This window comes from Eucyclogobius newberryi, unplaced genomic scaffold (assembly GCF_026437365.1).
Source record: "Eucyclogobius newberryi isolate DKJ021-1_F unplaced genomic scaffold, fEucNew1.0.hap1 SCAF_179, whole genome shotgun sequence".
Classification (NCBI taxonomy): domain Eukaryota; kingdom Metazoa; phylum Chordata; class Actinopteri; order Gobiiformes; family Gobiidae; genus Eucyclogobius; species Eucyclogobius newberryi.
In genome coordinates this window covers 145,062-165,000 of record NW_027315811.1, presented here as the reverse complement: position 1 = coordinate 165,000, position 19,939 = coordinate 145,062, and the positions used below count along the sequence as shown (strand labels likewise).

Sequence of the window (19,939 nt, the reverse complement as noted above, 5' to 3'; positions counted from 1 at the left end):
AGTGCGTCGCGCAGCGGGCCCCGAAGTGCAGAGAGTGCCGCATGTTCCGCCACTTATGTCCGTGTGGTGCGGGTGACAGAGAGGAGGACAGAGGGGAGGACAGAGGGGAGGACAGGGAGGACGCCATTGGAGGAGAGAGCAGTGACGTGGCCCAGAACGTGCCCGCAACTGCTCTCTCCGAAGTAGAGGAGTTTTTGGAGGAGGAGGCTGTGGAGGAGTCAGGGGAGCCAGAGGTGTCTGGCTCCTCTTGCTCCTCTGACTCCTCAGACGAGGAGGCGTCCGTCGCACTGGAGATGGTGCTCGGCTCAGCGCTGGCGTCTGGGAAGGTGGGAGCAGGACAAACTGCTCCTCCTGACCAGAGGGAGGGGACTCGTGAGGGTCCAACTCCTAAGCCCGTGGAGGAAGAGGCTGAACCCGGGAGGAGGATGGGTGCGGGACAGGCCCCGCATCTTACCTCCAAAGGGGGGGACATCACCACAGGGCTGGGTGATGATCCCAAGCTCCAGTCGGACGGTGGTAAGAGGGGACAGGTGGAGAAGAAGGATAAGAAAGGGGCAAGACGCAGGAAGCAGGTGGCAGGAGACGGAGAGGGCGCTGCTGCTGAGAGCGGCTCTGCCTCCTCCGTTCCAACCACTTCAAAAGCGCCAGCAGAAAGCTCCATCAACCCACCATCCTCCACACGCAGCTCTGCCCCACGAGGTGAGCTCGAGACTGTTTTTAATGATGACTTCATGGATTTCTCCACCCGTGAAGTCAGAAAAAGAGTGTGGCAGTCGGATGCGACGGGCGCCAAAAAGAAGTCTAAATAAAAGATGGGTTACATCCTCCAAGGTCTCCTCTTAATGGCGTTCTCCTTGTCCTCTTGGAACGCAGGCGGCCTGCGGAGCCCAGTGCGGATGCAGAGCGCGTTACACTTTTCCAAGTGGGACGTGCTCTGCATCCAAGAAACGCACTGGGATGTCAGCCACGCGCAACAAGTGCGGAGCATGGGAGTGGGCTCTGTATTTTGGGCCCTGGGCACGGCGTGCTCGCGCGGTGTGGCCACGGTGGTGAGGCCTGGTGTCTTAGGCCAACCCACCCTGGTACACGCCGACCCAGAGGGCTCCTTCCTGGTCCTGGACTTCACGGACACAGTGAAGTTCAGACTAATTAACATCTACGCCCCGAACGATGATGGTCTGAGGAGGCAATTCTTCAAAAAAATATTTCGCTTTGCGAACGACAATACAATCATAATCGGTGACTTTAATACAACACTTTGCAAGACAGACATCGGCATTAACAACTCTTTTAAAAACAGCACTGCCAGGACAGCCCTGTTGGAAGAAGCCGCCAGCAGGAACCTGACGGAGGTGTGGCGGTTCCTCCACCCCTTCCTGAAGGATTTCTCCAGGCGGCAGGTCGTCCAGGGCGTCCTGAAGCAGTCCCGCATTGACCTCTGTTTTGCCTCCTCAGACCTGGCACAGAGAGTCAGTGGTGCTTCCTACAAGTGGTCAGGCTTGAGTGATCACTCCACTTTAGATATTTATTTTGGGTTAGTTTCATCACCGAGGAATGGAGGACTGTGGGTCCTAAACAGCTCCATCCTCGGTGATGAAACTTTTTGTAGGAAAATGGACTTTTTGTTTGATGTATTTGACATGGAGCTGGAGCTGATCGACAGCGTGGTCGATTGGTGGCCGACGGCAAAAACACGCATTAAAAAGCTCTGTGTCAATTACAGCAAACACAAGGCGTGGCTGTCGACCAGGAGGGAGACCGCTCTCCGCCAGCGCCTGCAGGTCCTGGACCAGGGCGCAGCTTCCACCACTGGCCCTGTGGATCCAGAGTACCTGGTGGTGCGCGCGGAGCTGGAGCAGCTGGAGGTAAGTAGGTGTCAGGGTGCAATTTTGAGGGCAAAAGCCAGACACACAGTCGAAGGAGAACGCTCGACAGCGTTCTTCTTCGGCTGTGAGAAGGTTACACAGGGAAAGATGCACATAGATAAGTTGATAGATAAGACAGGTAAGATTGTTTCCGAGGTAAGTGAGGTTTTAGAGACAGCGCAGGATTTCTATAGTAGGCTTTTTAGTTCAGACGGAGTGGCAGAGCAGGCTTTAGACCAGGCTGTAGGTGCTCTGGAGCGCACACTGAGCAGGGAGGATAGGGAGCTGTGCGACGCGCCTCTGTCTCTCATGGAGATAGAGGCTGCAGTCAAGAGTTTAAATACAGGGAAAAGCCCCGGAGAGGACGGACTAACCTGTGAGTTTTTCAAGCGTTTCGCTTCCAGGTTAGCTCCGATCCTACTCCTATTATATCAGGATTTTGAGAGTGAGAGTAGAGTTGGCGATGGTTTTGCGATGAGTGTCGTCACTCTGCTTTTTAAGAAGGGCGACAGGAGCAGCCTCGCCAACTACAGGCCCATTAGCCTTTTGAACGTAGACTATAAAATTTTAGCAAAGGTATTAGCAGGTAGGTTAAAGCGTGTGATTGGATCCGTCATACACCCCTCGCAGGCCTACAGCGTCCCCGGGAGGGACATCTCAGACACAGTTTTGTCTCTGAGATATCTCCTTCGGCAGATGCACGCGACCGGTGGTATTCACGTTAGTGTAGACTTTAACAAGGCGTTCGACAGAGTTGAGCATTCGTTCCTCTGGACTGTATTAGGTAAGTTAGGTTTCGGCGAACGGTTTGTTAATTGGCTACAGCTCATCTATTCCTTTGCGGTCAGTAAGGTCAAAGTCAACGGGTTTCTAACTGACTCTTTCCCCTTAAAAAGATCAGTCAGGCAGGGCTGTCCCCTCTCGTCGCTCCTCTACAGCATCGCCGCTGAGCCTTTGGCGGCCATGTTGAGGGCGGACGCGGCGGTGAGGGGACTGACCACCCCTGCGGGTAGGGAAGTCAAAATTTTTCAGTACGCAGATGACACGAATCTGATCCTCCGAGACGTGGAGAGCCTGAACGCCTCTCTCCACGTGCTCAATGTTTACGGCCTCGCTTCAGGGGCCAAAATCAATTTCGATAAAACCACGGTTAAATTTTGCGGCAGCGTCACGCCTGTTCCTCTCCCTGTCCAGCTCCGGGAGGCGGGGGACTCCTACAAGGTCCTCGGCGTCCCCCTGGGCAGAGACGAGGAGGCGTGTCGTACTGCACTTTGGTCGCCTTTGTGCGAGAAAATTACAGCGCGCTTGAATTTTTGGAGACGTCGTAATCTGACATTAAAAGGTAAAGTCTTAGTTGTAAATTCTTTGTGCATGTCCATGTTGAACCATGCACTCTCCGTGTACGGCCTGCCGGGGGTCTATGCTAACAAATTAAGGTTAGTGATAAACCACTTTTTGTGGAATCGTGAGAGGGGCTTTATTGCACATAAGGTTATGATAGGTGAGTACGATCAGGGAGGTTTAAAGTTAGCAGATTTAGAGTTAAGGAAGAAGGCCTTCAGGCTGAAAACAATTCGGAAATTTCTAGACGTTGAGGTAGATGCTCCATGGAAGGATTATATAGGTGAGTTTGTTAATAGTCTAGGTAAGTTTGGTGTTTATAATTTGTGTTTGTTGCCCCCTGTTTCGGTCCTGGAGGGCCTCCCCCCCTTCGAGAGGGAACTCTTGGAGGCGTGGAGGACTTTCAGGCCCCTGACTGTGGCGGTTCCAGACAGCGGTGAGGGTCTCGCGCACATGCCCCTCCGTCATAACCCTGACTTGCTCTCCGCTCCCCCCGGGAAGCGCGAGTGCATGATCAGTGGGGCGATGGAGGAGGCTGGGCTGGAATATGTAGGTAAGGTATTTGACGTGAAAGGTAATTTTAGTGTAGATTATATAGGGAAGTGTTTTAGGTTAGCAGGTAAAGTGTTTAGGAGAAAGTATATTAGTGGTATGGTAAGTATTTTTAACAGGAATCTGGTCAGGCATTGGGGAAGCACTTTGGGCCAAATGGGGAGCACGACAGGTAAGTTGAATTTTAATGTATTTGTTAGCACGGGGAGGTTTAGGATTTTCACAGACCTACCCACCCGCATCCTGTATCAGTTGTTGTTGCCGGGAGTGCTCGGGCGTCCCGCCTCGGAACACAAATGGTCATTAACATTCCCCGCACGCACCATCGCAACCATCTGGGCCAACATCTTTAATTGGTACACCCCACATAACGTAGGTCATTTTGACTTCAGATTTAGACACAGGATCGTCTTTACATCCGCAGCACTGCACGCATTTCTTCCCGACAGCTACGCTGCGGACTGCCCCGTGTGCCACGGACCCCCCGAGACCCTGGAGCACATGCTGTACACCTGCCCGGCCGTCCGCCCGTTCTGGTCCCGACTGCAGGACCTGCTCGCTCGGAGGCTGTCCTGGAGGCTCCCACCGCCGGCGGCCCTAGGAGGGGACGACCAGGAGCCCTGGCTCCTCCTCTTTGGTCCCGGACAGAGTCGCTCTGGAGCCAACACCCATCTCGCCCGACTAACCCTCTCCATAGCCCGGTACACATTATATCTCAACAGGAACATCCATCTCCGTGACAATAAAACAGCAGCACCCTGGCCCATCTTCAAAGGACTCTTGGCCGCACACCTCCGACACCTCCACATGGCAGCAGAGCACCGGTTCATCACCCACCTCGTCCCCCACAACACCCTGATCCACCTCACACCCTCTGGAAACCTGGACATCCTCTTCTGACCCCGGCATCACCCCCCCCAACCACGGCATCACCCCCCATCACTGAAGAATGTTTGGAGAATGATTGTGTGTTTGATTTTCTGTAATTTTTTGTCTCGTCTCCCCTTGCCCTTGTGTATCCCATTCCCTTGCCCTTGTGTGTCATGTATGTCTGTACATTCATGTAAATATATGTAAATACTTGTTTTAAGATGTTTTTGATAATAAAAGATAAAAAAAAAAAAAAAAAGACCAGCCCGATCTCGTCTGATCTCGGAAGCCAAGCAGGGTTGGGCCTGGTTAGTACTTGGATGGGAGACCGCCTGGGAATACCAGGTGCTGTGAGCATTTTCACACTTTTTCACCTGTCAAAAAAAAAAAAAAAAAAAAAAAAAGAAGTTTTTCATTGAGATATCCCAATTTTTACCGAGCAAGTGGCGTGAAGGTACTCTTCACGAAAAGACAGTGTTTGATGCAAAAAAAGCCATTTATACGAGTTTTGACCTGGAACATTTCGCTCACGGCCATACCACCCTGGACCAGCCCGATCTCGTCTGATCTCGGAAGCCAAGCAGGGTTGGGCCTGGTTAGTACTTGGATGGGAGACCGCCTGGGAATACCAGGTGCTGTGAGCATTTTCACACTTTTTCACCTGTCAAAAAAAAAAAAAAAAAGAAGTTTTTCATTGAGATATCCCAATTTTTACCGAGCAAGTGGCGTGAAGGTACTCTTCACGAAAAGACAGTGTTTGATGCAAAAAAAGCCATTTATACGAGTTTTGACCTGGAACATTTCGCTCACGGCCATACCACCCTGGACCAGCCCGATCTCGTCTGATCTCGGAAGCCAAGCAGGGTTGGGCCTGGTTAGTACTTGGATGGGAGACCGCCTGGGAATACCAGGTGCTGTGAGCATTTTCACACTTTTTCACCTGTCAAAAAAAAAAAAAAAAAAAGAAGTTTTTCATTGAGATATCCCAATTTTGACCGAGCAAGTGGCGTGAAGGTACTCTTCACGAAAAGACAGTGTTTGATATAAAAAAGGCCGTTTTGACCTGGAACATTTCGCTCACGGCCATACCACCCTGGACCAGCCCGATCTCGTCTGATCTCGGAAGCCAAGCAGGGTTGGGCCTGGTTAGTACTTGGATGGGAGACCGCCTGGGAATACCAGGTGCTGTGAGCATTTTCACACTTTTTCACCTGTCAAAAAAAAAAAAAAAAAGAAGTTTTTCATTGAGATATCCCAATTTTTACCGAGCAAGTGGCGTGAAGGTACTCTTCACGAAAAGACAGTGTTTGATGCAAAAAAAGCCATTTATACGAGTTTTGACCTGGAACATTTCGCTCACGGCCATACCACCCTGGACCAGCCCGATCTCGTCTGATCTCGGAAGCCAAGCAGGGTTGGGCCTGGTTAGTACTTGGATGGGAGACCGCCTGGGAATACCAGGTGCTGTGAGCATTTTCACACTTTTTCACCTGTCAAAAAAAAAAAAAAAAAAAGAAGTTTTTCATTGAGATATCCCAATTTTGACCGAGCAAGTGGCGTGAAGGTACTCTTCACGAAAAGACAGTGTTTGATATAAAAAAGGCCGTTTTGACCTGGAACATTTCGCTCACGGCCATACCACCCTGGACCAGCCCGATCTCGTCTGATCTCGGAAGCCAAGCAGGGTTGGGCCTGGTTAGTACTTGGATGGGAGACCGCCTGGGAATACCAGGTGCTGTGAGCATTTTCACACTTTTTCACCTGTCAAAAAAAAAAAAAAAAAGAAGTTTTTCATTGAGATATCCCAATTTTTACCGAGCAAGTGGCGTGAAGGTACTCTTCACGAAAAGACAGTGTTTGATGCAAAAAAAGCCATTTATACGAGTTTTGACCTGGAACATTTCGCTCACGGCCATACCACCCTGGACCAGCCCGATCTCGTCTGATCTCGGAAGCCAAGCAGGGTTGGGCCTGGTTAGTACTTGGATGGGAGACCGCCTGGGAATACCAGGTGCTGTGAGCATTTTCACACTTTTTCACCTGTCAAAAAAAAAAAAAAAAAAAGAAGTTTTTCATTGAGATATCCCAATTTTGACCGAGCAAGTGGCGTGAAGGTACTCTTCACGAAAAGACAGTGTTTGATATAAAAAAGGCCGTTTTGACCTGGAACATTTCGCTCACGGCCATACCACCCTGGACCAGCCCGATCTCGTCTGATCTCGGAAGCCAAGCAGGGTTGGGCCTGGTTAGTACTTGGATGGGAGACCGCCTGGGAATACCAGGTGCTGTGAGCATTTTCACACTTTTTCACCTGTCAAAAAAAAAAAAAAAAAAAAAAAAAGAAGTTTTTCATTGAGATATCCCAATTTTGACCGAGCAAGTGGCGTGAAGGTACTCTTCACGAAAAGACAGTGTTTGATATAAAAAAGGCCGTTTTGACCTGGAACATTTCGCTCACGGCCATACCACCCTGGACCAGCCCGATCTCGTCTGATCTCGGAAGCCAAGCAGGGTTGGGCCTGGTTAGTACTTGGATGGGAGACCGCCTGGGAATACCAGGTGCTGTGAGCATTTTCACACTTTTTCACCTGTCAAAAAAAAAAAAAAAAAAAGAAGTTTTTCATTGAGATATCCCAATTTTGACCGAGCAAGTGGCGTGAAGGTACTCTTCACGAAAAGACAGTGTTTGATATAAAAAAGGCCGTTTTGACCTGGAACATTTCGCTCACGGCCATACCACCCTGGACCAGCCCGATCTCGTCTGATCTCGGAAGCCAAGCAGGGTTGGGCCTGGTTAGTACTTGGATGGGAGACCGCCTGGGAATACCAGGTGCTGTGAGCATTTTCACACTTTTTCACCTGTCAAAAAAAAAAAAAAAAAAAGAAGTTTTTCATTGAGATATCCCAATTTTGACCGAGCAAGTGGCGTGAAGGTACTCTTCACGAAAAGACAGTGTTTGATATAAAAAAGGCCGTTTTGACCTGGAACATTTCGCTCACGGCCATACCACCCTGGACCAGCCCGATCTCGTCTGATCTCGGAAGCCAAGCAGGGTTGGGCCTGGTTAGTACTTGGATGGGAGACCGCCTGGGAATACCAGGTGCTGTGAGCATTTTCACACTTTTTCACCTGTCAAAAAAAAAAAAAAAAAGAAGTTTTTCATTGAGATATCCCAATTTTTACCGAGCAAGTGGCGTGAAGGTACTCTTCACGAAAAGACAGTGTTTGATGCAAAAAAAGCCATTTATACGAGTTTTGACCTGGAACATTTCGCTCACGGCCATACCACCCTGGACCAGCCCGATCTCGTCTGATCTCGGAAGCCAAGCAGGGTTGGGCCTGGTTAGTACTTGGATGGGAGACCGCCTGGGAATACCAGGTGCTGTGAGCATTTTCACACTTTTTCACCTGTCAAAAAAAAAAAAAAAAAAAGAAGTTTTTCATTGAGATATCCCAATTTTGACCGAGCAAGTGGCGTGAAGGTACTCTTCACGAAAAGACAGTGTTTGATATAAAAAAGGCCGTTTTGACCTGGAACATTTCGCTCACGGCCATACCACCCTGGACCAGCCCGATCTCGTCTGATCTCGGAAGCCAAGCAGGGTTGGGCCTGGTTAGTACTTGGATGGGAGACCGCCTGGGAATACCAGGTGCTGTGAGCATTTTCACACTTTTTCACCTGTCAAAAAAAAAAAAAAAAAAAGAAGTTTTTCATTGAGATATCCCAATTTTGACCGAGCAAGTGGCGTGAAGGTACTCTTCACGAAAAGACAGTGTTTGATATAAAAAAGGCCGTTTTGACCTGGAACATTTCGCTCACGGCCATACCACCCTGGACCAGCCCGATCTCGTCTGATCTCGGAAGCCAAGCAGGGTTGGGCCTGGTTAGTACTTGGATGGGAGACCGCCTGGGAATACCAGGTGCTGTGAGCATTTTCACACTTTTTCACCTGTCAAAAAAAAAAAAAAAAAGAAGTTTTTCATTGAGATATCCCAATTTTTACCGAGCAAGTGGCGTGAAGGTACTCTTCACGAAAAGACAGTGTTTGATGCAAAAAAAGCCATTTATACGAGTTTTGACCTGGAACATTTCGCTCACGGCCATACCACCCTGGACCAGCCCGATCTCGTCTGATCTCGGAAGCCAAGCAGGGTTGGGCCTGGTTAGTACTTGGATGGGAGACCGCCTGGGAATACCAGGTGCTGTGAGCATTTTCACACTTTTTCACCTGTCAAAAAAAAAAAAAAAAAAAGAAGTTTTTCATTGAGATATCCCAATTTTGACCGAGCAAGTGGCGTGAAGGTACTCTTCACGAAAAGACAGTGTTTGATATAAAAAAGGCCGTTTTGACCTGGAACATTTCGCTCACGGCCATACCACCCTGGACCAGCCCGATCTCGTCTGATCTCGGAAGCCAAGCAGGGTTGGGCCTGGTTAGTACTTGGATGGGAGACCGCCTGGGAATACCAGGTGCTGTGAGCATTTTCACACTTTTTCACCTGTCAAAAAAAAAAAAAAAAAAAAAAAAAGAAGTTTTTCATTGAGATATCCCAATTTTGACCGAGCAAGTGGCGTGAAGGTACTCTTCACGAAAAGACAGTGTTTGATATAAAAAAGGCCGTTTTGACCTGGAACATTTCGCTCACGGCCATACCACCCTGGACCAGCCCGATCTCGTCTGATCTCGGAAGCCAAGCAGGGTTGGGCCTGGTTAGTACTTGGATGGGAGACCGCCTGGGAATACCAGGTGCTGTGAGCATTTTCACACTTTTTCACCTGTCAAAAAAAAAAAAAAAAAAAGAAGTTTTTCATTGAGATATCCCAATTTTGACCGAGCAAGTGGCGTGAAGGTACTCTTCACGAAAAGACAGTGTTTGATATAAAAAAGGCCGTTTTGACCTGGAACATTTCGCTCACGGCCATACCACCCTGGACCAGCCCGATCTCGTCTGATCTCGGAAGCCAAGCAGGGTTGGGCCTGGTTAGTACTTGGATGGGAGACCGCCTGGGAATACCAGGTGCTGTGAGCATTTTCACACTTTTTCACCTGTCAAAAAAAAAAAAAAAAAAGAAGTTTTTCATTGAGATATCCCAATTTTGACCGAGCAAGTGGCGTGAAGGTACTCTTCACGAAAAGACAGTGTTTGATATAAAAAAGGCCGTTTTGACCTGGAACATTTCGCTCACGGCCATACCACCCTGGACCAGCCCGATCTCGTCTGATCTCGGAAGCCAAGCAGGGTTGGGCCTGGTTAGTACTTGGATGGGAGACCGCCTGGGAATACCAGGTGCTGTGAGCATTTTCACACTTTTTCACCTGTCAAAAAAAAAAAAAAAAAGAAGTTTTTCATTGAGATATCCCAATTTTTACCGAGCAAGTGGCGTGAAGGTACTCTTCACGAAAAGACAGTGTTTGATGCAAAAAAAGCCATTTATACGAGTTTTGACCTGGAACATTTCGCTCACGGCCATACCACCCTGGACCAGCCCGATCTCGTCTGATCTCGGAAGCCAAGCAGGGTTGGGCCTGGTTAGTACTTGGATGGGAGACCGCCTGGGAATACCAGGTGCTGTGAGCATTTTCACACTTTTTCACCTGTCAAAAAAAAAAAAAAAAAAAGAAGTTTTTCATTGAGATATCCCAATTTTGACCGAGCAAGTGGCGTGAAGGTACTCTTCACGAAAAGACAGTGTTTGATATAAAAAAGGCCGTTTTGACCTGGAACATTTCGCTCACGGCCATACCACCCTGGACCAGCCCGATCTCGTCTGATCTCGGAAGCCAAGCAGGGTTGGGCCTGGTTAGTACTTGGATGGGAGACCGCCTGGGAATACCAGGTGCTGTGAGCATTTTCACACTTTTTCACCTGTCAAAAAAAAAAAAAAAAAAGAAGTTTTTCATTGAGATATCCCAATTTTGACCGAGCAAGTGGCGTGAAGGTACTCTTCACGAAAAGACAGTGTTTGATATAAAAAAGGCCGTTTTGACCTGGAACATTTCGCTCACGGCCATACCACCCTGGACCAGCCCGATCTCGTCTGATCTCGGAAGCCAAGCAGGGTTGGGCCTGGTTAGTACTTGGATGGGAGACCGCCTGGGAATACCAGGTGCTGTGAGCATTTTCACACTTTTTCACCTGTCAAAAAAAAAAAAAAAAAGAAGTTTTTCATTGAGATATCCCAATTTTTACCGAGCAAGTGGCGTGAAGGTACTCTTCACGAAAAGACAGTGTTTGATGCAAAAAAAGCCATTTATACGAGTTTTGACCTGGAACATTTCGCTCACGGCCATACCACCCTGGACCAGCCCGATCTCGTCTGATCTCGGAAGCCAAGCAGGGTTGGGCCTGGTTAGTACTTGGATGGGAGACCGCCTGGGAATACCAGGTGCTGTGAGCATTTTCACACTTTTTCACCTGTCAAAAAAAAAAAAAAAAAAGAAGTTTTTCATTGAGATATCCCAATTTTGACCGAGCAAGTGGCGTGAAGGTACTCTTCACGAAAAGACAGTGTTTGATATAAAAAAGGCCGTTTTGACCTGGAACATTTCGCTCACGGCCATACCACCCTGGACCAGCCCGATCTCGTCTGATCTCGGAAGCCAAGCAGGGTTGGGCCTGGTTAGTACTTGGATGGGAGACCGCCTGGGAATACCAGGTGCTGTGAGCATTTTCACACTTTTTCACCTGTCAAAAAAAAAAAAAAAAAGAAGTTTTTCATTGAGATATCCCAATTTTTACCGAGCAAGTGGCGTGAAGGTACTCTTCACGAAAAGACAGTGTTTGATGCAAAAAAAGCCATTTATACGAGTTTTGACCTGGAACATTTCGCTCACGGCCATACCACCCTGGACCAGCCCGATCTCGTCTGATCTCGGAAGCCAAGCAGGGTTGGGCCTGGTTAGTACTTGGATGGGAGACCGCCTGGGAATACCAGGTGCTGTGAGCATTTTCACACTTTTTCACCTGTCAAAAAAAAAAAAAAAAAAAGAAGTTTTTCATTGAGATATCCCAATTTTGACCGAGCAAGTGGCGTGAAGGTACTCTTCACGAAAAGACAGTGTTTGATATAAAAAAGGCCGTTTTGACCTGGAACATTTCGCTCACGGCCATACCACCCTGGACCAGCCCGATCTCGTCTGATCTCGGAAGCCAAGCAGGGTTGGGCCTGGTTAGTACTTGGATGGGAGACCGCCTGGGAATACCAGGTGCTGTGAGCATTTTCACACTTTTTCACCTGTCAAAAAAAAAAAAAAAAAGAAGTTTTTCATTGAGATATCCCAATTTTTACCGAGCAAGTGGCGTGAAGGTACTCTTCACGAAAAGACAGTGTTTGATGCAAAAAAAGCCATTTATACGAGTTTTGACCTGGAACATTTCGCTCACGGCCATACCACCCTGGACCAGCCCGATCTCGTCTGATCTCGGAAGCCAAGCAGGGTTGGGCCTGGTTAGTACTTGGATGGGAGACCGCCTGGGAATACCAGGTGCTGTGAGCATTTTCACACTTTTTCACCTGTCAAAAAAAAAAAAAAAAAAGAAGTTTTTCATTGAGATATCCCAATTTTGACCGAGCAAGTGGCGTGAAGGTACTCTTCACGAAAAGACAGTGTTTGATATAAAAAAGGCCGTTTTGACCTGGAACATTTCGCTCACGGCCATACCACCCTGGACCAGCCCGATCTCGTCTGATCTCGGAAGCCAAGCAGGGTTGGGCCTGGTTAGTACTTGGATGGGAGACCGCCTGGGAATACCAGGTGCTGTGAGCATTTTCACACTTTTTCACCTGTCAAAAAAAAAAAAAAAAGAAGTTTTTCATTGAGATATCCCAATTTTTACCGAGCAAGTGGCGTGAAGGTACTCTTCACGAAAAGACAGTGTTTGATGCAAAAAAAGCCATTTATACGAGTTTTGACCTGGAACATTTCGCTCACGGCCATACCACCCTGGACCAGCCCGATCTCGTCTGATCTCGGAAGCCAAGCAGGGTTGGGCCTGGTTAGTACTTGGATGGGAGACCGCCTGGGAATACCAGGTGCTGTGAGCATTTTCACACTTTTTCACCTGTCAAAAAAAAAAAAAAAAAAAGAAGTTTTTCATTGAGATATCCCAATTTTGACCGAGCAAGTGGCGTGAAGGTACTCTTCACGAAAAGACAGTGTTTGATATAAAAAAGGCCGTTTTGACCTGGAACATTTCGCTCACGGCCATACCACCCTGGACCAGCCCGATCTCGTCTGATCTCGGAAGCCAAGCAGGGTTGGGCCTGGTTAGTACTTGGATGGGAGACCGCCTGGGAATACCAGGTGCTGTGAGCATTTTCACACTTTTTCACCTGTCAAAAAAAAAAAAAAAAAAGAAGTTTTTCATTGAGATATCCCAATTTTTACCGAGCAAGTGGCGTGAAGGTACTCTTCACGAAAAGACAGTGTTTGATGCAAAAAAAGCCATTTATACGAGTTTTGACCTGGAACATTTCGCTCACGGCCATACCACCCTGGACCAGCCCGATCTCGTCTGATCTCGGAAGCCAAGCAGGGTTGGGCCTGGTTAGTACTTGGATGGGAGACCGCCTGGGAATACCAGGTGCTGTGAGCATTTTCACACTTTTTCACCTGTCAAAAAAAAAAAAAAAAAAAGAAGTTTTTCATTGAGATATCCCAATTTTGACCGAGCAAGTGGCGTGAAGGTACTCTTCACGAAAAGACAGTGTTTGATATAAAAAAGGCCGTTTTGACCTGGAACATTTCGCTCACGGCCATACCACCCTGGACCAGCCCGATCTCGTCTGATCTCGGAAGCCAAGCAGGGTTGGGCCTGGTTAGTACTTGGATGGGAGACCGCCTGGGAATACCAGGTGCTGTGAGCATTTTCACACTTTTTCACCTGTCAAAAAAAAAAAAAAAAAAAAAAAAGAAGTTTTTCATTGAGATATCCCAATTTTGACCGAGCAAGTGGCGTGAAGGTACTCTTCACGAAAAGACAGTGTTTGATATAAAAAAGGCCGTTTTGACCTGGAACATTTCGCTCACGGCCATACCACCCTGGACCAGCCCGATCTCGTCTGATCTCGGAAGCCAAGCAGGGTTGGGCCTGGTTAGTACTTGGATGGGAGACCGCCTGGGAATACCAGGTGCTGTGAGCATTTTCACACTTTTTCACCTGTCAAAAAAAAAAAAAAAAAAAGAAGTTTTTCATTGAGATATCCCAATTTTGACCGAGCAAGTGGCGTGAAGGTACTCTTCACGAAAAGACAGTGTTTGATATAAAAAAGGCCGTTTTGACCTGGAACATTTCGCTCACGGCCATACCACCCTGGACCAGCCCGATCTCGTCTGATCTCGGAAGCCAAGCAGGGTTGGGCCTGGTTAGTACTTGGATGGGAGACCGCCTGGGAATACCAGGTGCTGTGAGCATTTTCACACTTTTTCACCTGTCAAAAAAAAAAAAAAAAAAAGAAGTTTTTCATTGAGATATCCCAATTTTGACCGAGCAAGTGGCGTGAAGGTACTCTTCACGAAAAGACAGTGTTTGATATAAAAAAGGCCGTTTTGACCTGGAACATTTCGCTCACGGCCATACCACCCTGGACCAGCCCGATCTCGTCTGATCTCGGAAGCCAAGCAGGGTTGGGCCTGGTTAGTACTTGGATGGGAGACCGCCTGGGAATACCAGGTGCTGTGAGCATTTTCACACTTTTTCACCTGTCAAAAAAAAAAAAAAAAAAAAAAAAAGAAGTTTTTCATTGAGATATCCCAATTTTGACCGAGCAAGTGGCGTGAAGGTACTCTTCACGAAAAGACAGTGTTTGATATAAAAAAGGCCGTTTTGACCTGGAACATTTCGCTCACGGCCATACCACCCTGGACCAGCCCGATCTCGTCTGATCTCGGAAGCCAAGCAGGGTTGGGCCTGGTTAGTACTTGGATGGGAGACCGCCTGGGAATACCAGGTGCTGTGAGCATTTTCACACTTTTTCACCTGTCAAAAAAAAAAAAAAAAAAGAAGTTTTTCATTGAGATATCCCAATTTTGACCGAGCAAGTGGCGTGAAGGTACTCTTCACGAAAAGACAGTGTTTGATATAAAAAAGGCCGTTTTGACCTGGAACATTTCGCTCACGGCCATACCACCCTGGACCAGCCCGATCTCGTCTGATCTCGGAAGCCAAGCAGGGTTGGGCCTGGTTAGTACTTGGATGGGAGACCGCCTGGGAATACCAGGTGCTGTGAGCATTTTCACACTTTTTCACCTGTCAAAAAAAAAAAAAAAAAAGAAGTTTTTCATTGAGATATCCCAATTTTGACCGAGCAAGTGGCGTGAAGGTACTCTTCACGAAAAGACAGTGTTTGATATAAAAAAGGCCGTTTTGACCTGGAACATTTCGCTCACGGCCATACCACCCTGGACCAGCCCGATCTCGTCTGATCTCGGAAGCCAAGCAGGGTTGGGCCTGGTTAGTACTTGGATGGGAGACCGCCTGGGAATACCAGGTGCTGTGAGCATTTTCACACTTTTTCACCTGTCAAAAAAAAAAAAAAAAAGAAGTTTTTCATTGAGATATCCCAATTTTTACCGAGCAAGTGGCGTGAAGGTACTCTTCACGAAAAGACAGTGTTTGATGCAAAAAAAGCCATTTATACGAGTTTTGACCTGGAACATTTCGCTCACGGCCATACCACCCTGGACCAGCCCGATCTCGTCTGATCTCGGAAGCCAAGCAGGGTTGGGCCTGGTTAGTACTTGGATGGGAGACCGCCTGGGAATACCAGGTGCTGTGAGCATTTTCACACTTTTTCACCTGTCAAAAAAAAAAAAAAAAAAAGAAGTTTTTCATTGAGATATCCCAATTTTGACCGAGCAAGTGGCGTGAAGGTACTCTTCACGAAAAGACAGTGTTTGATATAAAAAAGGCCGTTTTGACCTGGAACATTTCGCTCACGGCCATACCACCCTGGACCAGCCCGATCTCGTCTGATCTCGGAAGCCAAGCAGGGTTGGGCCTGGTTAGTACTTGGATGGGAGACCGCCTGGGAATACCAGGTGCTGTGAGCATTTTCACACTTTTTCACCTGTCAAAAAAAAAAAAAAAAAAAGAAGTTTTTCATTGAGATATCCCAATTTTGACCGAGCAAGTGGCGTGAAGGTACTCTTCACGAAAAGACAGTGTTTGATATAAAAAAGGCCGTTTTGACCTGGAACATTTCGCTCACGGCCATACCACCCTGGACCAGCCCGATCTCGTCTGATCTCGGAAGCCAAGCAGGGTTGGGCCTGGTTAGTACTTGGATGGGAGACCGCCTGGGAATACCAGGTGCTGTGAGCATTTTCACACTTTTTCACCTGTCAAAAAAAAAAAAAAAAAGAAGTTTTTCATTGAGATATCCCAATTTTTACCGAGCAAGTGGCGTGAAGGTACTCTTCACGAAAAGACAGTGTTTGATGCAAAAAAAGCCATTTATACGAGTTTTGACCTGGAACATTTCGCTCACGGCCATACCACCCTGGACCAGCCCGATCTCGTCTGATCTCGGAAGCCAAGCAGGGTTGGGCCTGGTTAGTACTTGGATGGGAGACCGCCTGGGAATACCAGGTGCTGTGAGCATTTTCACACTTTTTCACCTGTCAAAAAAAAAAAAAAAAAAGAAGTTTTTCATTGAGATATCCCAATTTTGACCGAGCAAGTGGCGTGAAGGTACTCTTCACGAAAAGACAGTGTTTGATATAAAAAAGGCCGTTTTGACCTGGAACATTTCGCTCACGGCCATACCACCCTGGACCAGCCCGATCTCGTCTGATCTCGGAAGCCAAGCAGGGTTGGGCCTGGTTAGTACTTGGATGGGAGACCGCCTGGGAATACCAGGTGCTGTGAGCATTTTCACACTTTTTCACCTGTCAAAAAAAAAAAAAAAAAGAAGTTTTTCATTGAGATATCCCAATTTTTACCGAGCAAGTGGCGTGAAGGTACTCTTCACGAAAAGACAGTGTTTGATGCAAAAAAAGCCATTTATACGAGTTTTGACCTGGAACATTTCGCTCACGGCCATACCACCCTGGACCAGCCCGATCTCGTCTGATCTCGGAAGCCAAGCAGGGTTGGGCCTGGTTAGTACTTGGATGGGAGACCGCCTGGGAATACCAGGTGCTGTGAGCATTTTCACACTTTTTCACCTGTCAAAAAAAAAAAAAAAAAAGAAGTTTTTCATTGAGATATCCCAATTTTGACCGAGCAAGTGGCGTGAAGGTACTCTTCACGAAAAGACAGTGTTTGATATAAAAAAGGCCGTTTTGACCTGGAACATTTCGCTCACGGCCATACCACCCTGGACCAGCCCGATCTCGTCTGATCTCGGAAGCCAAGCAGGGTTGGGCCTGGTTAGTACTTGGATGGGAGACCGCCTGGGAATACCAGGTGCTGTGAGCATTTTCACACTTTTTCACCTGTCAAAAAAAAAAAAAAAAAAGAAGTTTTTCATTGAGATATCCCAATTTTGACCGAGCAAGTGGCGTGAAGGTACTCTTCACGAAAAGACAGTGTTTGATATAAAAAAGGCCGTTTTGACCTGGAACATTTCGCTCACGGCCATACCACCCTGGACCAGCCCGATCTCGTCTGATCTCGGAAGCCAAGCAGGGTTGGGCCTGGTTAGTACTTGGATGGGAGACCGCCTGGGAATACCAGGTGCTGTGAGCATTTTCACACTTTTTCACCTGTCAAAAAAAAAAAAAAAAAGAAGTTTTTCATTGAGATATCCCAATTTTTACCGAGCAAGTGGCGTGAAGGTACTCTTCACGAAAAGACAGTGTTTGATGCAAAAAAAGCCATTTATACGAGTTTTGACCTGGAACATTTCGCTCACGGCCATACCACCCTGGACCAGCCCGATCTCGTCTGATCTCGGAAGCCAAGCAGGGTTGGGCCTGGTTAGTACTTGGATGGGAGACCGCCTGGGAATACCAGGTGCTGTGAGCATTTTCACACTTTTTCACCTGTCAAAAAAAAAAAAAAAAAAGAAGTTTTTCATTGAGATATCCCAATTTTGACCGAGCAAGTGGCGTGAAGGTACTCTTCACGAAAAGACAGTGTTTGATATAAAAAAGGCCGTTTTGACCTGGAACATTTCGCTCACGGCCATACCACCCTGGACCAGCCCGATCTCGTCTGATCTCGGAAGCCAAGCAGGGTTGGGCCTGGTTAGTACTTGGATGGGAGACCGCCTGGGAATACCAGGTGCTGTGAGCATTTTCACACTTTTTCACCTGTCAAAAAAAAAAAAAAAAAAAAAAAAAAGAAGTTTTTCATTGAGATATCCCAATTTTTACCGAGCAAGTGGCGTGAAGGTACTCTTCACGAAAAGACAGTGTTTGATGCAAAAAAAGCCATTTATACGAGTTTTGACCTGGAACATTTCGCTCACGGCCATACCACCCTGGACCAGCCCGATCTCGTCTGATCTCGGAAGCCAAGCAGGGTTGGGCCTGGTTAGTACTTGGATGGGAGACCGCCTGGGAATACCAGGTGCTGTGAGCATTTTCACACTTTTTCACCTGTCAAAAAAAAAAAAAAAAAAGAAGTTTTTCATTGAGATATCCCAATTTTGACCGAGCAAGTGGCGTGAAGGTACTCTTCACGAAAAGACAGTGTTTGATATAAAAAAGGCCGTTTTGACCTGGAACATTTCGCTCACGGCCATACCACCCTGGACCAGCCCGATCTCGTCTGATCTCGGAAGCCAAGCAGGGTTGGGCCTGGTTAGTACTTGGATGGGAGACCGCCTGGGAATACCAGGTGCTGTGAGCATTTTCACACTTTTTCACCTGTCAAAAAAAAAAAAAAAAAAAGAGGTTTTTCATTGAGATATCCCAATTTTGACCGAGCAAGTGGCGTGAAGGTACTCTTCACGAAAAGACAGTGTTTGATATAAAAAAGGCCGTTTTGACCTGGAACATTTCGCTCACGGCCATACCACCCTGGACCAGCCCGATCTCGTCTGATCTCGGAAGCCAAGCAGGGTTGGGCCTGGTTAGTACTTGGATGGGAGACCGCCTGGGAATACCAGGTGCTGTGAGCATTTTCACACTTTTTCACCTGTCAAAAAAAAAAAAAAAAAAAAAAAAAAGAAGTTTTTCATTGAGATATCCCAATTTTTACCGAGCAAGTGGCGTGAAGGTACTCTTCACGAAAAGACAGTGTTTGATGCAAAAAAAGCCATTTATACGAGTTTTGACCTGGAACATTTCGCTCACGGCCATACCACCCTGGACCAGCCCGATCTCGTCTGATCTCGGAAGCCAAGCAGGGTTGGGCCTGGTTAGTACTTGGATGGGAGACCGCCTGGGAATACCAGGTGCTGTGAGCATTTTCACACTTTTTCACCTGTCAAAAAAAAAAAAAAAAAAAGAAGTTTTTCATTGAGATATCCCAATTTTGACCGAGCAAGTGGCGTGAAGGTACTCTTCACGAAAAGACAGTGTTTGATATAAAAAAGGCCGTTTTGACCTGGAACATTTCGCTCACGGCCATACCACCCTGGACCAGCCCGATCTCGTCTGATCTCGGAAGCCAAGCAGGGTTGGGCCTGGTTAGTACTTGGATGGGAGACCGCCTGGGAATACCAGGTGCTGTGAGCATTTTCACACTTTTTCACCTGTCAAAAAAAAAAAAAAAAAGAAGTTTTTCATTGAGATATCCCAATTTTTACCGAGCAAGTGGCGTGAAGGTACTCTTCACGAAAAGACAGTGTTTGATGCAAAAAAAGCCATTTATACGAGTTTTGACCTGGAACATTTCGCTCACGGCCATACCACCCTGGACCAGCCCGATCTCGTCTGATCTCGGAAGCCAAGCAGGGTTGGGCCTGGTTAGTACTTGGATGGGAGACCGCCTGGGAATACCAGGTGCTGTGAGCATTTTCACACTTTTTCACCTGTCAAAAAAAAAAAAAAAAAAAGAAGTTTTTCATTGAGATATCCCAATTTTGACCGAGCAAGTGGCGTGAAGGTACTCTTCACGAAAAGACAGTGTTTGATATAAAAAAGGCCGTTTTGACCTGGAACATTTCGCTCACGGCCATACCACCCTGGACCAGCCCGATCTCGTCTGATCTCGGAAGCCAAGCAGGGTTGGGCCTGGTTAGTACTTGGATGGGAGACCGCCTGGGAATACCAGGTGCTGTGAGCATTTTCACACTTTTTCACCTGTCAAAAAAAAAAAAAAAAAAAGAAGTTTTTCATTGAGATATCCCAATTTTGACCGAGCAAGTGGCGTGAAGGTACTCTTCACGAAAAGACAGTGTTTGATATAAAAAAGG

At 47.3% G+C, this 19,939-nt stretch overlaps 54 non-coding genes across 54 annotated transcripts; all 54 read left to right on the top strand.

Annotated features, from left to right (window-relative positions):
• Window positions 1–5,153: 5,153 nt before the first annotated feature.
• On the top strand, window positions 5,154–5,272 carry LOC140364129 (5S ribosomal RNA). Its single transcript, XR_011927564.1, has one exon. It is a non-coding gene; the product is annotated as a 5S ribosomal RNA (ribosomal RNA).
• Window positions 5,273–5,432: 160 nt separating this feature from the next.
• LOC140364128 (5S ribosomal RNA) lies at window positions 5,433–5,551 on the top strand. The gene has a single exon (XR_011927563.1). It is a non-coding gene; the product is annotated as a 5S ribosomal RNA (ribosomal RNA).
• Window positions 5,552–5,703: 152 nt separating this feature from the next.
• Window positions 5,704–5,822, top strand: LOC140364127 (5S ribosomal RNA). The gene has a single exon (XR_011927562.1). It is a non-coding gene; the product is annotated as a 5S ribosomal RNA (ribosomal RNA).
• A 160-nt stretch (window positions 5,823–5,982) lies between these two features.
• LOC140364125 (5S ribosomal RNA) lies at window positions 5,983–6,101 on the top strand. Its single transcript, XR_011927560.1, has one exon. It is a non-coding gene; the product is annotated as a 5S ribosomal RNA (ribosomal RNA).
• Window positions 6,102–6,253: 152 nt separating this feature from the next.
• On the top strand, window positions 6,254–6,372 carry LOC140364124 (5S ribosomal RNA). The gene has a single exon (XR_011927559.1). It is a non-coding gene; the product is annotated as a 5S ribosomal RNA (ribosomal RNA).
• Window positions 6,373–6,532: 160 nt separating this feature from the next.
• Window positions 6,533–6,651, top strand: LOC140364123 (5S ribosomal RNA). The gene has a single exon (XR_011927558.1). It is a non-coding gene; the product is annotated as a 5S ribosomal RNA (ribosomal RNA).
• Window positions 6,652–6,803: 152 nt separating this feature from the next.
• On the top strand, window positions 6,804–6,922 carry LOC140364122 (5S ribosomal RNA). The gene has a single exon (XR_011927557.1). It is a non-coding gene; the product is annotated as a 5S ribosomal RNA (ribosomal RNA).
• Window positions 6,923–7,080: 158 nt separating this feature from the next.
• LOC140364121 (5S ribosomal RNA) lies at window positions 7,081–7,199 on the top strand. Its single transcript, XR_011927556.1, has one exon. It is a non-coding gene; the product is annotated as a 5S ribosomal RNA (ribosomal RNA).
• Window positions 7,200–7,351: 152 nt separating this feature from the next.
• On the top strand, window positions 7,352–7,470 carry LOC140364120 (5S ribosomal RNA). The gene has a single exon (XR_011927555.1). It is a non-coding gene; the product is annotated as a 5S ribosomal RNA (ribosomal RNA).
• A 152-nt stretch (window positions 7,471–7,622) lies between these two features.
• On the top strand, window positions 7,623–7,741 carry LOC140364119 (5S ribosomal RNA). Its single transcript, XR_011927554.1, has one exon. It is a non-coding gene; the product is annotated as a 5S ribosomal RNA (ribosomal RNA).
• Window positions 7,742–7,901: 160 nt separating this feature from the next.
• Window positions 7,902–8,020, top strand: LOC140364118 (5S ribosomal RNA). Its single transcript, XR_011927553.1, has one exon. It is a non-coding gene; the product is annotated as a 5S ribosomal RNA (ribosomal RNA).
• A 152-nt stretch (window positions 8,021–8,172) lies between these two features.
• On the top strand, window positions 8,173–8,291 carry LOC140364116 (5S ribosomal RNA). The gene has a single exon (XR_011927552.1). It is a non-coding gene; the product is annotated as a 5S ribosomal RNA (ribosomal RNA).
• A 152-nt stretch (window positions 8,292–8,443) lies between these two features.
• Window positions 8,444–8,562, top strand: LOC140364115 (5S ribosomal RNA). The gene has a single exon (XR_011927551.1). It is a non-coding gene; the product is annotated as a 5S ribosomal RNA (ribosomal RNA).
• A 160-nt stretch (window positions 8,563–8,722) lies between these two features.
• LOC140364113 (5S ribosomal RNA) lies at window positions 8,723–8,841 on the top strand. Its single transcript, XR_011927549.1, has one exon. It is a non-coding gene; the product is annotated as a 5S ribosomal RNA (ribosomal RNA).
• Window positions 8,842–8,993: 152 nt separating this feature from the next.
• LOC140364112 (5S ribosomal RNA) lies at window positions 8,994–9,112 on the top strand. Its single transcript, XR_011927548.1, has one exon. It is a non-coding gene; the product is annotated as a 5S ribosomal RNA (ribosomal RNA).
• Window positions 9,113–9,270: 158 nt separating this feature from the next.
• LOC140364111 (5S ribosomal RNA) lies at window positions 9,271–9,389 on the top strand. Its single transcript, XR_011927547.1, has one exon. It is a non-coding gene; the product is annotated as a 5S ribosomal RNA (ribosomal RNA).
• Window positions 9,390–9,541: 152 nt separating this feature from the next.
• Window positions 9,542–9,660, top strand: LOC140364110 (5S ribosomal RNA). The gene has a single exon (XR_011927546.1). It is a non-coding gene; the product is annotated as a 5S ribosomal RNA (ribosomal RNA).
• A 151-nt stretch (window positions 9,661–9,811) lies between these two features.
• LOC140364109 (5S ribosomal RNA) lies at window positions 9,812–9,930 on the top strand. Its single transcript, XR_011927545.1, has one exon. It is a non-coding gene; the product is annotated as a 5S ribosomal RNA (ribosomal RNA).
• A 160-nt stretch (window positions 9,931–10,090) lies between these two features.
• Window positions 10,091–10,209, top strand: LOC140364108 (5S ribosomal RNA). The gene has a single exon (XR_011927544.1). It is a non-coding gene; the product is annotated as a 5S ribosomal RNA (ribosomal RNA).
• A 152-nt stretch (window positions 10,210–10,361) lies between these two features.
• On the top strand, window positions 10,362–10,480 carry LOC140364107 (5S ribosomal RNA). The gene has a single exon (XR_011927543.1). It is a non-coding gene; the product is annotated as a 5S ribosomal RNA (ribosomal RNA).
• A 151-nt stretch (window positions 10,481–10,631) lies between these two features.
• Window positions 10,632–10,750, top strand: LOC140364106 (5S ribosomal RNA). Its single transcript, XR_011927542.1, has one exon. It is a non-coding gene; the product is annotated as a 5S ribosomal RNA (ribosomal RNA).
• A 160-nt stretch (window positions 10,751–10,910) lies between these two features.
• LOC140364105 (5S ribosomal RNA) lies at window positions 10,911–11,029 on the top strand. Its single transcript, XR_011927541.1, has one exon. It is a non-coding gene; the product is annotated as a 5S ribosomal RNA (ribosomal RNA).
• A 151-nt stretch (window positions 11,030–11,180) lies between these two features.
• On the top strand, window positions 11,181–11,299 carry LOC140364104 (5S ribosomal RNA). Its single transcript, XR_011927540.1, has one exon. It is a non-coding gene; the product is annotated as a 5S ribosomal RNA (ribosomal RNA).
• Window positions 11,300–11,459: 160 nt separating this feature from the next.
• On the top strand, window positions 11,460–11,578 carry LOC140364102 (5S ribosomal RNA). Its single transcript, XR_011927538.1, has one exon. It is a non-coding gene; the product is annotated as a 5S ribosomal RNA (ribosomal RNA).
• Window positions 11,579–11,730: 152 nt separating this feature from the next.
• Window positions 11,731–11,849, top strand: LOC140364100 (5S ribosomal RNA). Its single transcript, XR_011927537.1, has one exon. It is a non-coding gene; the product is annotated as a 5S ribosomal RNA (ribosomal RNA).
• Window positions 11,850–12,009: 160 nt separating this feature from the next.
• On the top strand, window positions 12,010–12,128 carry LOC140364099 (5S ribosomal RNA). The gene has a single exon (XR_011927536.1). It is a non-coding gene; the product is annotated as a 5S ribosomal RNA (ribosomal RNA).
• A 151-nt stretch (window positions 12,129–12,279) lies between these two features.
• Window positions 12,280–12,398, top strand: LOC140364098 (5S ribosomal RNA). Its single transcript, XR_011927535.1, has one exon. It is a non-coding gene; the product is annotated as a 5S ribosomal RNA (ribosomal RNA).
• A 159-nt stretch (window positions 12,399–12,557) lies between these two features.
• LOC140364097 (5S ribosomal RNA) lies at window positions 12,558–12,676 on the top strand. Its single transcript, XR_011927534.1, has one exon. It is a non-coding gene; the product is annotated as a 5S ribosomal RNA (ribosomal RNA).
• A 152-nt stretch (window positions 12,677–12,828) lies between these two features.
• Window positions 12,829–12,947, top strand: LOC140364096 (5S ribosomal RNA). Its single transcript, XR_011927533.1, has one exon. It is a non-coding gene; the product is annotated as a 5S ribosomal RNA (ribosomal RNA).
• Window positions 12,948–13,108: 161 nt separating this feature from the next.
• Window positions 13,109–13,227, top strand: LOC140364095 (5S ribosomal RNA). The gene has a single exon (XR_011927532.1). It is a non-coding gene; the product is annotated as a 5S ribosomal RNA (ribosomal RNA).
• A 152-nt stretch (window positions 13,228–13,379) lies between these two features.
• Window positions 13,380–13,498, top strand: LOC140364094 (5S ribosomal RNA). Its single transcript, XR_011927531.1, has one exon. It is a non-coding gene; the product is annotated as a 5S ribosomal RNA (ribosomal RNA).
• Window positions 13,499–13,655: 157 nt separating this feature from the next.
• On the top strand, window positions 13,656–13,774 carry LOC140364093 (5S ribosomal RNA). Its single transcript, XR_011927530.1, has one exon. It is a non-coding gene; the product is annotated as a 5S ribosomal RNA (ribosomal RNA).
• Window positions 13,775–13,926: 152 nt separating this feature from the next.
• Window positions 13,927–14,045, top strand: LOC140364092 (5S ribosomal RNA). Its single transcript, XR_011927529.1, has one exon. It is a non-coding gene; the product is annotated as a 5S ribosomal RNA (ribosomal RNA).
• A 152-nt stretch (window positions 14,046–14,197) lies between these two features.
• On the top strand, window positions 14,198–14,316 carry LOC140364090 (5S ribosomal RNA). Its single transcript, XR_011927527.1, has one exon. It is a non-coding gene; the product is annotated as a 5S ribosomal RNA (ribosomal RNA).
• Window positions 14,317–14,474: 158 nt separating this feature from the next.
• On the top strand, window positions 14,475–14,593 carry LOC140364089 (5S ribosomal RNA). Its single transcript, XR_011927526.1, has one exon. It is a non-coding gene; the product is annotated as a 5S ribosomal RNA (ribosomal RNA).
• A 151-nt stretch (window positions 14,594–14,744) lies between these two features.
• Window positions 14,745–14,863, top strand: LOC140364088 (5S ribosomal RNA). The gene has a single exon (XR_011927525.1). It is a non-coding gene; the product is annotated as a 5S ribosomal RNA (ribosomal RNA).
• Window positions 14,864–15,014: 151 nt separating this feature from the next.
• Window positions 15,015–15,133, top strand: LOC140364087 (5S ribosomal RNA). Its single transcript, XR_011927524.1, has one exon. It is a non-coding gene; the product is annotated as a 5S ribosomal RNA (ribosomal RNA).
• Window positions 15,134–15,293: 160 nt separating this feature from the next.
• Window positions 15,294–15,412, top strand: LOC140364086 (5S ribosomal RNA). The gene has a single exon (XR_011927523.1). It is a non-coding gene; the product is annotated as a 5S ribosomal RNA (ribosomal RNA).
• A 152-nt stretch (window positions 15,413–15,564) lies between these two features.
• On the top strand, window positions 15,565–15,683 carry LOC140364083 (5S ribosomal RNA). The gene has a single exon (XR_011927522.1). It is a non-coding gene; the product is annotated as a 5S ribosomal RNA (ribosomal RNA).
• A 152-nt stretch (window positions 15,684–15,835) lies between these two features.
• Window positions 15,836–15,954, top strand: LOC140364082 (5S ribosomal RNA). Its single transcript, XR_011927521.1, has one exon. It is a non-coding gene; the product is annotated as a 5S ribosomal RNA (ribosomal RNA).
• Window positions 15,955–16,114: 160 nt separating this feature from the next.
• LOC140364081 (5S ribosomal RNA) lies at window positions 16,115–16,233 on the top strand. Its single transcript, XR_011927520.1, has one exon. It is a non-coding gene; the product is annotated as a 5S ribosomal RNA (ribosomal RNA).
• Window positions 16,234–16,384: 151 nt separating this feature from the next.
• Window positions 16,385–16,503, top strand: LOC140364080 (5S ribosomal RNA). Its single transcript, XR_011927519.1, has one exon. It is a non-coding gene; the product is annotated as a 5S ribosomal RNA (ribosomal RNA).
• Window positions 16,504–16,663: 160 nt separating this feature from the next.
• On the top strand, window positions 16,664–16,782 carry LOC140364079 (5S ribosomal RNA). The gene has a single exon (XR_011927518.1). It is a non-coding gene; the product is annotated as a 5S ribosomal RNA (ribosomal RNA).
• A 151-nt stretch (window positions 16,783–16,933) lies between these two features.
• On the top strand, window positions 16,934–17,052 carry LOC140364077 (5S ribosomal RNA). Its single transcript, XR_011927516.1, has one exon. It is a non-coding gene; the product is annotated as a 5S ribosomal RNA (ribosomal RNA).
• Window positions 17,053–17,203: 151 nt separating this feature from the next.
• LOC140364076 (5S ribosomal RNA) lies at window positions 17,204–17,322 on the top strand. The gene has a single exon (XR_011927515.1). It is a non-coding gene; the product is annotated as a 5S ribosomal RNA (ribosomal RNA).
• Window positions 17,323–17,482: 160 nt separating this feature from the next.
• Window positions 17,483–17,601, top strand: LOC140364075 (5S ribosomal RNA). Its single transcript, XR_011927514.1, has one exon. It is a non-coding gene; the product is annotated as a 5S ribosomal RNA (ribosomal RNA).
• Window positions 17,602–17,752: 151 nt separating this feature from the next.
• LOC140364074 (5S ribosomal RNA) lies at window positions 17,753–17,871 on the top strand. The gene has a single exon (XR_011927513.1). It is a non-coding gene; the product is annotated as a 5S ribosomal RNA (ribosomal RNA).
• A 169-nt stretch (window positions 17,872–18,040) lies between these two features.
• On the top strand, window positions 18,041–18,159 carry LOC140364073 (5S ribosomal RNA). The gene has a single exon (XR_011927512.1). It is a non-coding gene; the product is annotated as a 5S ribosomal RNA (ribosomal RNA).
• A 151-nt stretch (window positions 18,160–18,310) lies between these two features.
• Window positions 18,311–18,429, top strand: LOC140364071 (5S ribosomal RNA). Its single transcript, XR_011927510.1, has one exon. It is a non-coding gene; the product is annotated as a 5S ribosomal RNA (ribosomal RNA).
• Window positions 18,430–18,581: 152 nt separating this feature from the next.
• Window positions 18,582–18,700, top strand: LOC140364070 (5S ribosomal RNA). The gene has a single exon (XR_011927509.1). It is a non-coding gene; the product is annotated as a 5S ribosomal RNA (ribosomal RNA).
• Window positions 18,701–18,869: 169 nt separating this feature from the next.
• Window positions 18,870–18,988, top strand: LOC140364069 (5S ribosomal RNA). The gene has a single exon (XR_011927508.1). It is a non-coding gene; the product is annotated as a 5S ribosomal RNA (ribosomal RNA).
• Window positions 18,989–19,140: 152 nt separating this feature from the next.
• LOC140364067 (5S ribosomal RNA) lies at window positions 19,141–19,259 on the top strand. Its single transcript, XR_011927507.1, has one exon. It is a non-coding gene; the product is annotated as a 5S ribosomal RNA (ribosomal RNA).
• Window positions 19,260–19,419: 160 nt separating this feature from the next.
• LOC140364066 (5S ribosomal RNA) lies at window positions 19,420–19,538 on the top strand. The gene has a single exon (XR_011927506.1). It is a non-coding gene; the product is annotated as a 5S ribosomal RNA (ribosomal RNA).
• Window positions 19,539–19,690: 152 nt separating this feature from the next.
• Window positions 19,691–19,809, top strand: LOC140364064 (5S ribosomal RNA). The gene has a single exon (XR_011927504.1). It is a non-coding gene; the product is annotated as a 5S ribosomal RNA (ribosomal RNA).
• Window positions 19,810–19,939: the final 130 nt, after the last annotated feature.